This window comes from Notolepis coatsorum (assembly GCF_963971535.1).
Source record: "Notolepis coatsorum genome assembly, chromosome: 1".
NCBI lineage: Eukaryota > Metazoa > Chordata > Actinopteri > Aulopiformes > Paralepididae > Notolepis > Notolepis coatsorum.
The window spans coordinates 126,110,764-126,125,847 of NC_140165.1; the positions used below are offsets into that span (position 1 = coordinate 126,110,764).

Genomic DNA, 15,084 nt, shown 5'->3' on the forward strand with positions numbered 1-15,084 from the left:
CTTAGGCACGCGCAGAGTGGGCATCCCTTCCCGCCTCAAGAGTGGGGTTGCGTACCTTAGCACTCCGTTGACCTCGACCCTAGTAGTCTTCTGCTCTAGTAGAGCGATGGCAAACTTGTCCTCTTTGGACCGGACCATCTTCCGTTCGTTCTTGAATGGCAGCGCATCTAGCGTCCATAACCGCTCGACGTGCTGTAGGAGAGTGGGGTCCGTATGGCTCGCCTTGGTGTAAAGGCAACGGGTGGACGTTGGTCGGCTGGAAGGCCCGGAGAGGGGGCCCTGGAGCGTCCACCCCAGCCGGGTCTTAACCGCGGCTGGGCATCCTCTGGGTCCGATGTGGACCGCGTCCGTAGGGACGATGAGGTCCGTGTGGTTGGACACAATGAGCAGGGTCGGTGTGACGCCGCTGATAGGCGGTATGGGCAGTTGGCGTAGGTGGTCGTAGTCAAGTCAAGTCAAGTAATTTATATATAGAGCACATTTAAAAGCTTGAGAGCCAACCAAAGTGCTGTACAGTACAGTCAAAGCATAAAATCAATGTCCTATAAAATACACAAATACAAAAAGGCACAACAGGACAGGACAGTACATTCAAAAAATAGGACAAGCGGATAGGGGAACACAAAGTACAGTATAGCACACCAGAGACAAAGGAGCACAACAAGAGATACAAGAGGGAGGGGGCAGGATAAAATTGCATGGGAGTGTGTGGGTTAGGGTGTGGGAGAATCAGGATTAATTGAAGGCTAGGGAATAAAAGTGGGTTTTTAAACGGGCCTTAAATGTTTCCAGCGTAGGGGCAGATCGAAGCTCCAGGGGAATCTGGTTCCATAGTTTGGGGGCTACGGCCTTGAAGGAGCGATCGCCTCTCTTTTTTAGTCTGGTGCGGGGGGGGGGGGGGGGGGGGGACCAGCCGAGCCTGGTTGGAGGATCTTAGTGACCTGGGTGCTGCGTAGGGGGTGATGAGCTCAGTGATGTATAGGGGTGCTGCACCCGATAGTGCCTTGAAGGTGAGGAGGAGGATTTTGAAATCTATTCTAAGTGGGACTGGGAGCCAGTGTAGGGAGGCTAGGACTGGTGTGATGTGGTCTCTCTTTCTGGTGCCGGTAAGGAACCTAGCTGCAGAGTGCTGGACCATTTTGAGGCGGGACATGGCTGCCTGACTGATGCCGGTGTAGAGGGCATTGCAGTAGTCAAGGCGTGATCTGATGAATGCATTGACTACTGTTTCCAGGTCGACGGGTGAAAGAATTGGTTTTATTTTACTGATGTTGCAGAGTTGGAAAAAGCATGACTTGACTACAGCATTTACCTGCCGGTCGAATTTGAGCTCTGGGTCAAAAATTACACCCAGGCTCTTGACGTGGGGTTTGAGGTGGGTGGAGAGTTGTCCTAGGCTGTTGGAGTGTTTTGGTGGAAGAGGGGGGGGCAAACAAAATGATCTCTGTTTTATTTTCATTTAGCTGTAAGAAGTTGAGGGCCATCCAGCTTTTTATGTCCCTAAGACAGTTTTTAAGAGAGTCTAGGTTAGCTGTGTCAGAGGGGTTGAGGGGAAGGTAGATTTGGGAGTCATCGGCATAAAAGTTATATGAAATGTTGTGTTTCTGGATGATTTCAGCCAGGGGGAGCATGTAGATGGAGAAGAGTATGGGGGCCAGGATGGAACCTTGGGAGACCCCATACGGTAGACTACCTGTGGGGGAGGAGTGTCCACCCAAACTGACCGAAAAGGATCGGCCGCTCAAGTAGGATGCAAACCAGTTTAGGGCAGACCCCCCAATACCTAGCCTGTGTTCGAGACGATCGACCAGGGTGGAATGGTCGACCGTGTCGAACGCGGCAGAGAGGTCCAGGAGGAGGAGCATGGCACAGCTACCTGAGTCGATGGTGAGAAGCAGGTCATTGTAAATTTTGACTAGCGCTGTCTCAGTGCTGTGTCCTGCCCTGAAACCTGACTAGAATTTGTCTAGGAGGTTGTTGTGATGTAGGAAGGGGAGGAGCTGTGCCAGGAAAGCCTTTTCTAAAATCTTAGATAGGAAGGGTAGTTTGGATATGGGCCTGTAATTATTGAAAAGAGCAGGGTCTAGGTTAGGTTTTTTTAGGAGGGGCTCAACCATGGCATGCTTCAGGGTGGAGGGAACAGAGCCAGATTCCAGAGAGCTGTTTATGATAGACAAAATACTGGGGCCTACTATGTCCATGGACTCTTTTAGAAGATGGGTAGGGAGCGCATCAAGGGGGGATGTGACAGTCCGCATGCCTGCCACCAGCTCTCCGAGAGTGGTTAGAGAGATGGGTTGGAAGTGGTTCAAAAGAGCTGGGCAGGAGGGGTGGGAGGGAGGGGGAAGTGGGCAGGAGGGCTGGGCAGGAGGGGGGGCCAGACAGGGGGGCTGGGCAGGAGGGGGGGCCGGGCAGGGGGGCTGGGTAGGAGGGGGGGTGGAGGAGGACGATGAGATGGCTACTCTGATGGTTTCCACTTTCTTAATGAAGAAGTTTAGGAATTCTTCACATTTGGAGGGGGAGGCATCAGGGCAGGGGGCGGGAGGAGGGGAGGTGAAAGAGTTAATGGTCGAAAAAAGGACTCTGGTATTGTGACAATTTTTGGCAATTATTTCTGAGAAGTGCCTTTCTCTCGCCACCTTAACTGCCTCTTGATACTGTTTGAGGTGATGTTTAAGGATCTCATAGTGGATCTGCAGTTTATTGTGTTTCCACCTGCGCTCGGCCTGTCTCCTTAAAGCTCTGGTGTTCTCATCAAGCCAGGGCTGAGATCTAGGTCTGGGCCTTTTGAGTTTAAGGGGGGCGACAGAGTCGAGTATGGAGGAGCATGAGGAATTGAACATTGAGATAAGGATCTCAGTGCTGTGCTGGGCAGGAGAGGCCTCAATACTGCAGGTGTTAGGGGCAGCTATATACTGTAGGCATCACGGAACCTAATGGCAGTGGAGGGGTTAATGTGGCGAGAGGAACGCGCTGGGACAATAGCTTTGGAAATGGGGACAAAACACAGAGCATCAAAAGAGATCAGTGAATGGTCTGAAAGGACTGGGTCATCTATTTCCATGTTGTCGATGGAGAAACCTGCTGTTAAAACTAAATCTAAAATGTGGCAGAGTTTGTGTGTTGGGGAGTTAACATGTAGGCTCAAATTAAGAGACTCAATTAAGTGCAGGAATTCCTTCACATGGGGTTTATTTGGGCAGCATACGTGAACATTAAAATCGCAGAGCAGTAAAACTTTATCATAGCTGGGCATTGTCTGTGATAGGAGAACGGACAGTTCCGAGATAAAGTCACTTTGTGAGTTGCCGGGGAGGGCGGTAGACCAGGATAATCAGTAGTGGATTCAGGAGTCCGACTTTAATTAGCTGCACTTCAAAACTCTTGACAGGATCCGATTTTAGAGCGAGACAATTAAAATGTTTTTTAAAAACAGCAGCTATGTCGCCTCCGCCGCCTCCTGTGAGACGAGGGGTGTTAATAAAATCACAGTCCGGTGGACAAAGTTGAATGAGAGGAGTAGGCTGCTCACCAGTCCGTATCCACGTTTCAACCACCAGGAGAAAATCCAGTTTGCGGTCCGTAAAGAGAGTGTTCAAGTTGAAGGCCTTGTTTGACAGCGAGCGAGCGTTGAATAGGGCCAGCCGCGGGGGGGGGGGGGGGGGGGCGGGAGGGGAGCTCCCGGGAGGCTGCACCTGAAGCAGGGAGCGGAGGCTATAGGGGTTTGCGCCGCGACATGCATTTGGCCTCCATGGGCGATGAAACCCAAGGAGAGACAGACTCTGGGCTGGGCCGGTGTATGAAAGCCGGCGGGGAATAATTCCACACACCGGGTTGGAAGATCGGGGGGGGGGGGGTTTCTGGAACTCCACGGGCACCAGGTAGGAGCGACAGGTGCTTTTCCATTTGGCCGCTGCGCCTCCTCGTTTTCTCCGCTTCCTCGATCGTCTTTTGCGATGGGGGACACCGAGGCACGGACATATTAGCTCGGCTGGGAGTTTGGCCAGCCAGGGGTGGGGAAGAATCTTTTCTCCCGGTAGTGATCTCTCCATGAAATCCTCACCACGGAGGTCCATAACGCAGTCACGGATATCCAAGAGTAGTTGTCGGTCGTAGATAATTTTTGTTGGATGAATACGAGACACAAACAAAACAAGGACAAACAGTGATAGTAGGACGCAGCGGCAGGCAGCCGAAAACAGTGGCGCAGCCATCATACTCAGCTGTCATCTGTCGTACTTTTCCTTCAGTTGTTGGATGGGGTAATCGTAACGTGACAAGCCAATGTCGTAGCTCGTGAATGCCTTGCCAATGACGTACCGCTTCTCAGGCTGGTCAATCGCTGCAATGGTGAACGAGACACTTTCACCTCTGATGGTCTTCAAGTCTCGACGAATGGTACGGAGAGTCATGGTCTCCTCGGGACCCCGCAGGTCCAACTGGGTCGCGGCGGAGGCGAGGAGGAGTGTCTTCTCCGACCCGTCGTCAAGGACGGCGTAGGTGTCGAGTACTTTGTCCCGGTGACTAAGGAGCACTCTGACCACCTTGAGGAGCACTCTGGAACTCCCACTCTTCGCGGGTCGATGTAGAGTACGTCGGCTCCCGAGTTGATCGGTGGAGCTGGGTTCCGCTTGTTGCTCTCGTGCAGTGCTTCGAGGTGAGCGCCGTCACACTTGCCACACTTCTTCTTAAGGCGGCATTCTGCAGCCATGTGGCCGCGCGCGCAGCGGCGGTTAGCCTTAATCCACTGACTTACTTCGGCGGTGGTCAGTTTCTTGAATGCGTCGCACTGTGACAGCCAGTGTTCGCTGTCGCAGTATTGACATGCAACCTTCCACTTCCCCTTGGAAGGGGGGGTGTGACTCTTCTGCCGCAACACGGACTCGGCCTGGTGCATCACTGCGATGGGCCTGCTTTGGTCTTTAGCCTTCCTCTGTCCCTCTTTAAGGTTCGAGCCACCCCATGCGAAGGTGTCAATCCTTAGGCTGCTAACCTCTCTGGTGAGGAAGTCTGCAAGATCCAGCAGTGACTGCTCTGGGGCATTCAGGTCACGGTAGTTTCGTTGCTGTCGAAACCGTTCTTGGCGGAATGGGGGGAGCTTCTCTAGAATGCGCTCCACGTTGGAGTTGGCGTACAGCTCATACATCCCCTTCTCCCGTTGCGACCCAAGCATCCCTACTAGGGACTGTACTTTGACTGATGGTAATCCAGGGCCCGGTTGTCTTTAGCCGGGGGGAGACGTTCGATCTCACGTATCTCATGAATGACATAATCCCACGTACGTCCATAACGTCCGTCAAGGGCAGCCAGGGCGTCAGAGTAGGGAGTGGGTGAATTGGAGTACGCCAGCGCAATGTTGTGCGCTCTAGTTACCTTGAGATGTTTAAGAAGGATGGCGTACTTGTATCGCTCGTCCTGTACTCCTGACATGATTGTCTCTAGGCACATACGCAATTCGGTATATTGTGCTCGGTCTTCTCTGGTGAAGTCTGGGAATGTGGGTGACCCGATGTAGGGTGCCATGGAGGGCTGCGACCCTGACACACGTTGGGGGAGAGGCGCCGGCGGCGAGTCTCCCGGTCCATGGGGGCGTTGGTTCGTGCTGGGCGGGAACCAGGGGCTGGGTTGCCAGCTGGTCCTCAGTGCCCTCTGGTGCTCTAACTCCCTACTGGGAAGTGCTGCAGCGCGTCGTGAGTGAGACCGGGGCTGCGCTCGGTTTCATTGATTGGGATGGAGTAGTGCGGGTGGGCCGTCTGACCTCCCTCGTCCTCAGTCAGGCTCTGTAGTCGCTCAGCTAGCTGCTCTGCAACGTAAGCAGGTTCTTCCCTGAGGCGGGGTCCTATGTAGCTCTGTCGGGTAAGGGAGGGTGCCCTTGACCCTTGGCACGATGATCTCTGGGAGCTCCAGGTGGAAGAGTGGGGAGTTACATTCCGGAGCACTTGCATCATCATTTGTGCCTGGAGGCGGTCGCTTTCCATATCCTTCTCTGCTTGAAGCTGTTCTCTCTCTGCCTCGCGCTGCGCATTGACGCGTTCGCGCTCCATGTTTTCTTCAGTCTGGAGGCGCTTCTCTTCCACTCTGAGATGTTCACGCTCACTCTGCGCCTGGAGGCGGTCCCTTTCAGCCGTGGCGGCTATCGTGGCGATTAGGGCTTCCGCTAGCATCCTGTCGGACTCGCTTGGGGATGACGCTGATGACCTTGATCCGGGGCTGCCCGTGCCCCCGGATCCTCCTCGGGGGCACGGTACTCTGTGGGTCTAGTCAAGTCATGCCTCGCTTGTCCCCCCCTGTAAGCTAGGTTAGCTGCACTAAAACTAGCGGGGGTCCCTACATCACTGTGTGCATCTAGGGTTGACTCCTCTGTCCTAATAAACTAACCTACACTGTAACACGCAACACTTTGATGAACATTGTTACTCAGCTGATAGAGTTATACCCTTCTTGCTGTCTTGTCGCACAGAACTTGTAAGTCGCTTTGGATAAAAGCGTCAGCTAAATGACTAAATGTAAAATGTAAGGTTGGCCATGCTTGAGCTACCAATGCTATCCCTGCTTAGCATCCTCGTGGCTAAGCTAGTGGGTAAATCTACAGCGTAGCCCTCCAGGTACGGAGAAGGCTGAGGCCGGCGCATAGGGCGCTCTAATGGGGGAGATCTGGTTGGGGAGTGTCCGCCGCTAGCCATATTATCGCTGATAAGCTCCGGCTCGAAGGACCAATTGTAGCTAAGGGGCTACACAACCCTGACTGTATTTAAATGATGAGCTTGACGAATACTAAATTATTAATTAACCAGATATTAAATATACACAAGATGGCGGACACTCTATTAACTGGGAAGGGACAGTGGTACCAAGTTCAATAATCACCTTTAATGTTTAACATAAAACACACATGTAATATGTAACATTGATTTTCTTATACTAATACAATTTACATGCAACAATGTCCGAATGAATTATACAATTTATAGGCAACAAATGTCCGAATTATTATAGGTCCTAAACTAATGGTACCAGATCGTTGGAGCTCTGAATGGAGGGGGGCGGGGTGAATAGCAAGGGGGAGAGAGGCGAGGACGGAGACGATGTTCTCTGGAGTTCCTACTCCAGAGGCTGATGCAGACCTGTGTGATATAATCCTGTCGTCACTGGATAGGGGATCTCGTACGGACCGGGTTCCTATATTCCAAACGCCCGAACTTCAGGTTCAATAGCTAGTTAGCCCTTTATGCTAAGGCTAACCAGCATGCAGTCCGTAGTAGCTAGTTGAGTTCAGAACGCAGCTGAACTCAGCCCAAACTCTCTTCACGGTCCTTTGTTATCTGCCCATCGGCAGATCTATATAGTTGGGTCAAGAACCAAAATTCCGTGACCATTCTCTGGCTAAGATGTTTTGATGATTGATTTGACTTCTATGGACCTTTTATAAAATATTTAGCCCCTGTGTCCCTCCCCAAAATCCCGGAATTTTTTGTCAGATGGCCAAATCCAAAATACCTGCTGATGCCATCTTGAAAAATGTACTTTTGATCCAGAGCACCTATAATCATGTATGAATACACTTTTTTGTCTAAGTCAACCATGACGATTCCAATTCTGACATCAGTTTGACTCTATGACATCAATTTGACCCAGAAATCCAAGATGGCCACCATCTAGTAGAGCGAAAATGTAACTTTTAATGTCAAAACCAATTTTAACATGGTACTGCTGTACTTTAAACAAACTACCTTCATAAGGATCTCAGCAAAATAATTTATGAATGTACAGTATGACAAGATAACTAATTATACTTCAAAATACGCTCTCTTAAATAGCTGTAACTTGAACAGGTTAAAGGAAAACTCCAACATTTTGGGAAATTAGCTTATTTGCCATCTACCCTGGAGTTAGACAAGAAGATACATACCCTTTTCTTCTCTGTGCATGCAGTAGGAGTAGGAAGACGTTGGGAACTAGGCTAATGGAGGAACCTACTTCCAGCGACTGACGCTAAGCTAGGCTAACGGTGCGTGTCTTCCTACTCCTACTGCATGCACAGAGAAGAAAAAAGGTATGTATCTTCTTGTCTAACTCCAGGGTACATGGCAAATAAGCTAATTTCCCAAAATGTTGGAGTTTTCCTTTAACAATGAAACCACTTCAAACATGTCATGATCAGTCCGAATCAGAGCATTCTGCCTCACTAGATTCTGAATCATCAGATTCCAATGAATCACCCCTCCTCCTCCATACATCATCATCTCCCTTCTCATCATCATCCTCCTCACTCTCCTCTTCCTCACTTTCTTCAGCTGGCCCTGGTGCAGATAGATGTGTTGGGAGAGCAGGTCGTGTGTGGCAGACAGGGCGACAGCGACCACCCACCAGCTCCCAGCCATGTCCGAGTGGCGAAGGGTGTCGCTTCAGGGAGGGGTGGCGCACTACTAGATATGCTAAGTACTTGGCACTGAGGCAGTGTGGGCGTAGGCTATCTGCATCTGGAGGGAGCTGGATGAATGATTTGTTCTTCATTCTCTTCCACTTTGTGGCACAGGCCTCAGCCATGGTGCTACTCTTCTTGTCGCCATAAATAACATGTCGTGTGAACTCGAACAGCTCCTCTAGCACCTCCTCCTCAAGGTCAAGGCTATCTCCACACCGCAAGAGTAGCCGTCTTGCCATAGGGCTCTTTGCCACCTTGTCATACACCGACAACTTACCCTTGCCATAGAAGCCTGAGTTGGCATCACAGCCTGTAATACAGTGTAGCTGCACAATACAATCTGCCATCTCCTCAGTAACCAGGCCACGGCAGAAGACTGTGTCCTGCTTTCTCTTGATACAGAGCATACCAGGCAGCTGTTGAGAGATGGCCGCTGCCGTGACATAGGCATCGTGTCGGCTGCATCAATGACAACAGGGCCACTGTAGCCTGACTCACGTAGAACTGTGTAAGCTGAGAAGAGGATGGTGTCAGCCTCAGACTGGTCAAAGCTGTAGTTATGCATTGGTTGCTGGGTTGACAAGTTGGTGCAGTGGGAGCCAACAGAGTAGATGATCTCTGTATCTACACCCTGCGCAACAAGGTCAGTCAGATAGCTGCATATTACTTTTTGTAGCCGCTCCTTGTTGCTGACGCTACACAGCAGTGTTTTGAACTCTCTGGCAGAGGGGAAGGGGTCGCCCAGCTTCATGTAGGTGTTGGGGACATTACCTTACCTTGTACCCGCAGGTCTCGCTCATCATCTTTAGTTGAGTATGCTGCGTCGTATGGGTCATTTACACAGAAAATACGGTCGGCATCACCATGGCGGGCAAGGATGATGGATGATACCTTGTGGACATAGTCCAACCACTTGTATGGGGTGCCATCTTGTGTCTGCCGATCTTCTGCTGATGGGGTTGCCATCCTCCAGATCATGCCCATGTCAACAAGAGCGGTGTAGGGTTCTTGCAGATCTACAGATTGGAGAGAGAGCTTCTGAATGAGCTTGCTCTTCTGTGTCTTCCTATATGTGCCGTTGGAGTTGAATAAAGCCACACATTCCTCAACAACACGATGTTCCAGCAACTCTGAGAGATTCACAAGTTGACTGACCTCAACCAGGTCGATCACTGCCTTGAGAGCACTTCGCTCCATCTCAGCAGCTCTTGCTTTGAGTTCCTCCCCGCGCTTCTCCATGCAGGGCCGCTTGGCAAATGTCAAGCGTTTGCTCAGAGGGACAGGTGCATGGAGGCAGGTTTTCTTACTGAACACCCGGTCTCGCAAGAAGCTGGTCAACTTCTCCTCTCCCACAGCATGGGCTGAGTTGAAGTCCGTGATGAGTTCATCGTTGGCAGGCATGGCTGACTGTAGGGTGCGGAGGGTGGGTGAGGCTGGATCAAATGGGAAGGAATCAGACTCATGCATGCATGCGACCAGGTCCTGCACGCGCTGCTCATCTTCTCTCATCCTTTTCAAACCACATTCTATGTGCTTCCTTTTGGCTTATTTTCTTTTGGCCAGGGCATTGTGAGCCCTGGCAATAACTCCTCCTGCCACGAGTACATCTCCTAGCTCACTCCCCTTGTAGCGCTTGTAGATAGCGCTCATCATCACACACTGTGTATGGAAGGGACCAAGAAAGGGTACAATGTCATGGTACTTGTTTGGGTTCTCGGCCTTGAGCAGAGTGATGAGGACGTACACAGGATGATCTCCCACTAAGAAGGCGAAGGGCATGTGCTTAGTGGCGATGATATTAGACAGCTTCTCCATGATGTCATTCACAACTGACTTGTTGGGCGGTTGATTGTAAGATGTATGAAAATAAGCCTTGCTCTTCCTCTGCTCCATATTCAAGCCAGCGTGAAACCCATTGTATGAAGGGATAGTCTGCTCAACTGCAGCAGGACAATCACCATTTGTATCTGCACGAGTAAGGGCATGAATAATACTCCGCTTGCGCTGAGGCTCTGTACTTAATGAGAACATAGTGGGCTTAGGGCGGATGGGAGGCTCACCATGCTTGATGGTCCTATACGGCATAACTGCCTGCATCTCAGACACCTTCTCAGTCAGTGCCTGCGACACAATCTTGGCATCTTTTATGCACGCATTCTCAACCTGGAAGTTTGCCTCATAGTCCTGTACAAGACATTCTAGACGTTGCAGAAACATCCAGTTACAGCAGTGTGCAGTGCCCCCTCCTGTCAAGGTGTCATTGAGAAAGTCGTACTGATGCTTGGTTCTCCCTCAGCGATCCCGCCAGGACACACCGAACACCGCTCAAGGTCATGCATGATCCAGACATCACGCAGGAGAAGCACATTCTGGTAGCTTATCCCCATGCCCAGCCCAGTAAGAGTCAACAAGCTCCTTGTTTCGAGTCATCCCATGAACAGTGCATGTGAGCGGATCGGAGCGTGAGCGGCGCGGAGCGGCCGGTTTTGACGTGAGCGAGGAGTGGGTTTTAAAATGAGTCAGCGCGACGTCCGGAGCGAGAGTTCTCCTCCGCTCCAATCCACTCCAGGCCGCTCACAGTGGTTTAACACTGTTGATGTAATATACATGCAGTACAATGCCAAAGCAACAGATGGCGATGTACAAACATGAAGGCCATTTTCAACCAATGAGAAGGGTGAACCTGTGATATCCGGTTCAGGCTTCACTCCTCCTCCTTGACTCACTCCTGTTAGAAAAAGTATCGACGCCATTGTTGTTGTCGTTAGCTTACATGCTAACGTTAATGGCAGCGACCATAGCATTGTGGCTCGGCTAGCCTATCATCGCTTAATAGAGCTAGTGAATGGATAAACAATGTTATTTAACATTGCAGAATGGGTACAATTACAATGCGGCTCAATACAAACAATTGTTAAGGGGCCCAGGGGGTGTAGACTGTTGTAGTTTGAGCTAATTTACACCATGCTCCAAAAAAAAAAAAAAAAAATGCCGAGCGATCTGGCGCGGGGAGCGGGGAGCGCTCGATTCAAGGTGAGCGGGGAGCGAGCGGAGAGCGACTTGGGGGTGGGGTCAACATGAGCGATTAGCGGAGCGGACCAAGCTTTAAAGAGCGAAGAGCGGATTTCTCGGCCGCGCCGATCCGCTCACGTGGCCTGCCCATGAAGGGTGACAGTGGCATTGATGGCGGTAGTGGTGGGTCGCTTTATGACGTACTGTGTTATGAGAGGTGAGAGAGTGTGTGCTTGGAGTCAGATCTACCCCCTTCTTCCCCCGCAAAGCAGATAGCAGCTGCACCATGAGAGGCGAAAGCTCTTCCTCCTCTTCTAGCTCCTCGACCCTCGGCGGCCATGGGATGACTTGATGTCATCCCTGAGCCGCTCAGCCACATTACGTACCAGTTGCTCACTGCTGACACCGATGGAGGAGAGTGCTGCTTCGACATATGAACCACCCCCAGACATGTCATAGACTAGATCGCTATGGCTCCTCTGAGGGCGGGTAGTTATGAAGGTAGTTTGTTTAAAGTACAGCAGTACCATGGTAAAATTGGTTTTGACATTAAAAGTTACATTTTCGAATGAATGAATGGAATCGTCATGGTTGACTTAGACAAAAAAGTTTATTCATACATGATTCTAGGTGCTCCGGATCAAAAGTAAATTTTTCAAGATGGCGTCAGCAGGTATTTTGGATTTGTCCATCTGACAAAACATTTCTGGATTTTTAGGAGGAACACGGGGGCTAAATATTTTATAAAAGGTCCATAGAAGTCAAATCAATCATCAAAACATCTTAGCCAGAGAATGGTCACGGAATTTTGGTTCTTGACCCAACTAATATCGAAGTATATTACTTCACTTCTCCAAACTATATTACGCTGCCGTTTCCACCTAGTAGCTCACCAACATCTCACTAGCAGACCAGCTCTCTCGTAATGCGTTGTGATTTACTGCTGCGCCAACACACTCTGCCCGGGCATGTTGGTACACTCTACAGGTGCATGGGCTCACGCTGTCTACGGCGCGATGAAGGGACATATGAAAAGAGGCGAATGATAAAAATACTCTTAGGTAAATAAACAGCGTGAATATATATCTTATACAAATAAACAATATATAAGGTATAGAAAATAATAAACGTGGACTTTATGTGTTAATCTGGACCTTCAGAACAGTTGTGGAAAATTCTTTGACCATATAATAACACACACAGACAGACAGACAGACAGACAGACAGACAGACAGACAGACAGACAGACAGACAGACAGACAGACAGACAGACAGACAGACAGACAGACACACACACAATCACACATGCACTCACACACTAACATATGTACAGTACATACACACATGCACTGAACACATACATTCACACACTGTTGTGGACAATTCTTTAGACAGACAGACAGACAGACAGACAGACAGACAGACAGACAGACAGACAGACAGACAGACAGACAGACAGACAGACAGACAGACAGACAGACAGACAGACAGACAGACAGACAGACACACACACAGACACACACACACACACACACACACACACACACACACACACACACACACACACACACACACACTGCATGAAATGACTAAACCATACAGGGCGAACACAACACAAACCACAGTTCACAATCTGACCAGTTCCAAGTGTTATAAAGCCTGATTCCGCAGCACGTAACCACAGCATTCTTACACTGAGGGATCCGTCTGCTCAACTCCCACACCAGCCAATCTTTAACCCACAGGAAGTTCCGACCCTCAAATCCTTCCCCAGCCAGAACAGCCAACCCGGATTAGGATGAAGTTACCCTCAGTCACTGATCTAGAATCAGCATCTCTGTTCTCCTATCGCCGGTGGCCAGACTGTCCTTAGCTGACTCCAGATCAGGGTGCAGGATCAGGATCCGGAAGCAGGATCACTGGTAATGGGGAATGACAAGACTCCAAGAACTTGGTAGAGAGGGGGGGAAAGCAAGGCCAGGGGGGGGGAGCAGACATGTGATCTCCTTGTCTGTGGGGACGGTCTGGAATGCTGGAGTTACGGTCGAGACAGTCTTATTCCAGAACCAGTGGAGTGGAGTTTCAAGTTGTGTTGAAGGAAGATGATGTGTCCTGCTGTAGGAACTAGGCTAATCAACTGGACGCCGCATGGATGACCTGCTGTGAGTGAGAGCACCAGCTAAAACAACTATTGATTTCAACGTGATTCCTAAAACATTCAGCACAAAAACATCTGCCATTTTTAATCAGGATCTCCCGGAAGTCAGGGGAGAAGAGTATACTTCACCTAAGTCGTGTTATTACAGGTCTGTAAATCTGTAACGCAGGCATTGTAGAAACAATGCAAAACACAGGAAAGGGACATTTTTACATTAGGGGACATTTAAAGGTAGAATATGTAATGCAGCCAAACAGCAACCGCAGGCAAAAATACAAAATCATCATCAGCGGCGGCGGCTGGGTGGCGCAGCGGACATTGCGCTCGTCACCAATGCAAGAGACACCGGGTTCGACTCCGGCTGTCGGCGTTGCCTCCGGCTTGGGCCAGTCGTCATACGATGGGTGGTAATCTGGACGTTGTGGACAGCGACTCCTACAGGTCAGTTGGGGACGCCTGCACAGCAGAGACAGGAAATGGCGGGGGTAGTGTGAGCCTCCCACACGTTACACCTCGCCAATGAGAGTCCGCGCTGGCAGGTGAAAAGATGTGACAGGCTGTCTCCTCGTGTATCGGAGGGGACACGTGATGCAAGGCTTCTATCCTCCCTACAACCGGCCAGTGGGGGGCATATGCGAGCAACGTTCAAGACAGGGGAGGGGAGAATTGGCACAATGGAATTGGGATGGGAAAAGAAAATAAAAAAGGGGAGAAAAAGTGGATAAAAAAAAATCATCATCAGTGCTCATCTTGGTATTGCACTTTGTTTAAATTTTTTGTTTTGGTCTGATATGTGCGTTGGAGTTGAGTGTAGATAGGGGAGGGGTTGCTATTGCTAGTCACATCTTGGGCTTTGCCAAGAGAGGTCTGGAGAAATTCACAGTATAAAAAGTTACTATATAGCTATACTATGGTATATATTATATAATATAGAACATATTAGGGCTGACCCCTATTAGTCGATTAGTCGACTAACCGGTCGAAAGGAGCCGTAGTCGACTAACCAACCTCTTAGTCGAATAGTAAAAAAAAAAAAAATTATAATATATATATATATATTTTTTATCATTCTTTCCAAAAGAAAAGAGGCCTAGAAGCGTGGGTAGCGCTAATGGCACGCATACCAGAGGCTAACTGCCTACGAAAACAGGCACAGAGGCACTGAAAGAGGATTTCACCCATCTAATGAACACACTAGACTAGACAAATATCAAGATGTATCCATCAGTGGACCAATTGCATGCTTTTGCAGAAGACAAGAAGCCTTCAGTCGACTCCTTCAGACATTAAGCACCCCCCACAGCCCAAATGGAATGATAAAAAAAAAAATGGATAAAAAAAAAGAAAAAAATTATATATATATATTTTTTTTTTGTCGCGACTAACGGCAAATTTTTGCCAATCATAGTCGACCATCCAAATCCTTAGTCGGGGACAGCCCTAGAACATGTAGTAATATGTATTGAAGAGTCCTGTGACCATTTCAATT

The 15,084-nt window shown here is 49.7% G+C and overlaps 1 protein-coding gene across 1 annotated transcript in view; it reads right to left on the reverse strand.

The window, feature by feature from the left end:
- The window catches only part of LOC311222696 (rho guanine nucleotide exchange factor 28-like), a gene marked incomplete at its 5' end in the record, with an annotated part of 166,148 nt that overhangs the window by 68,148 nt on the left and 82,916 nt on the right, over nucleotides 1-15,084 (reverse strand).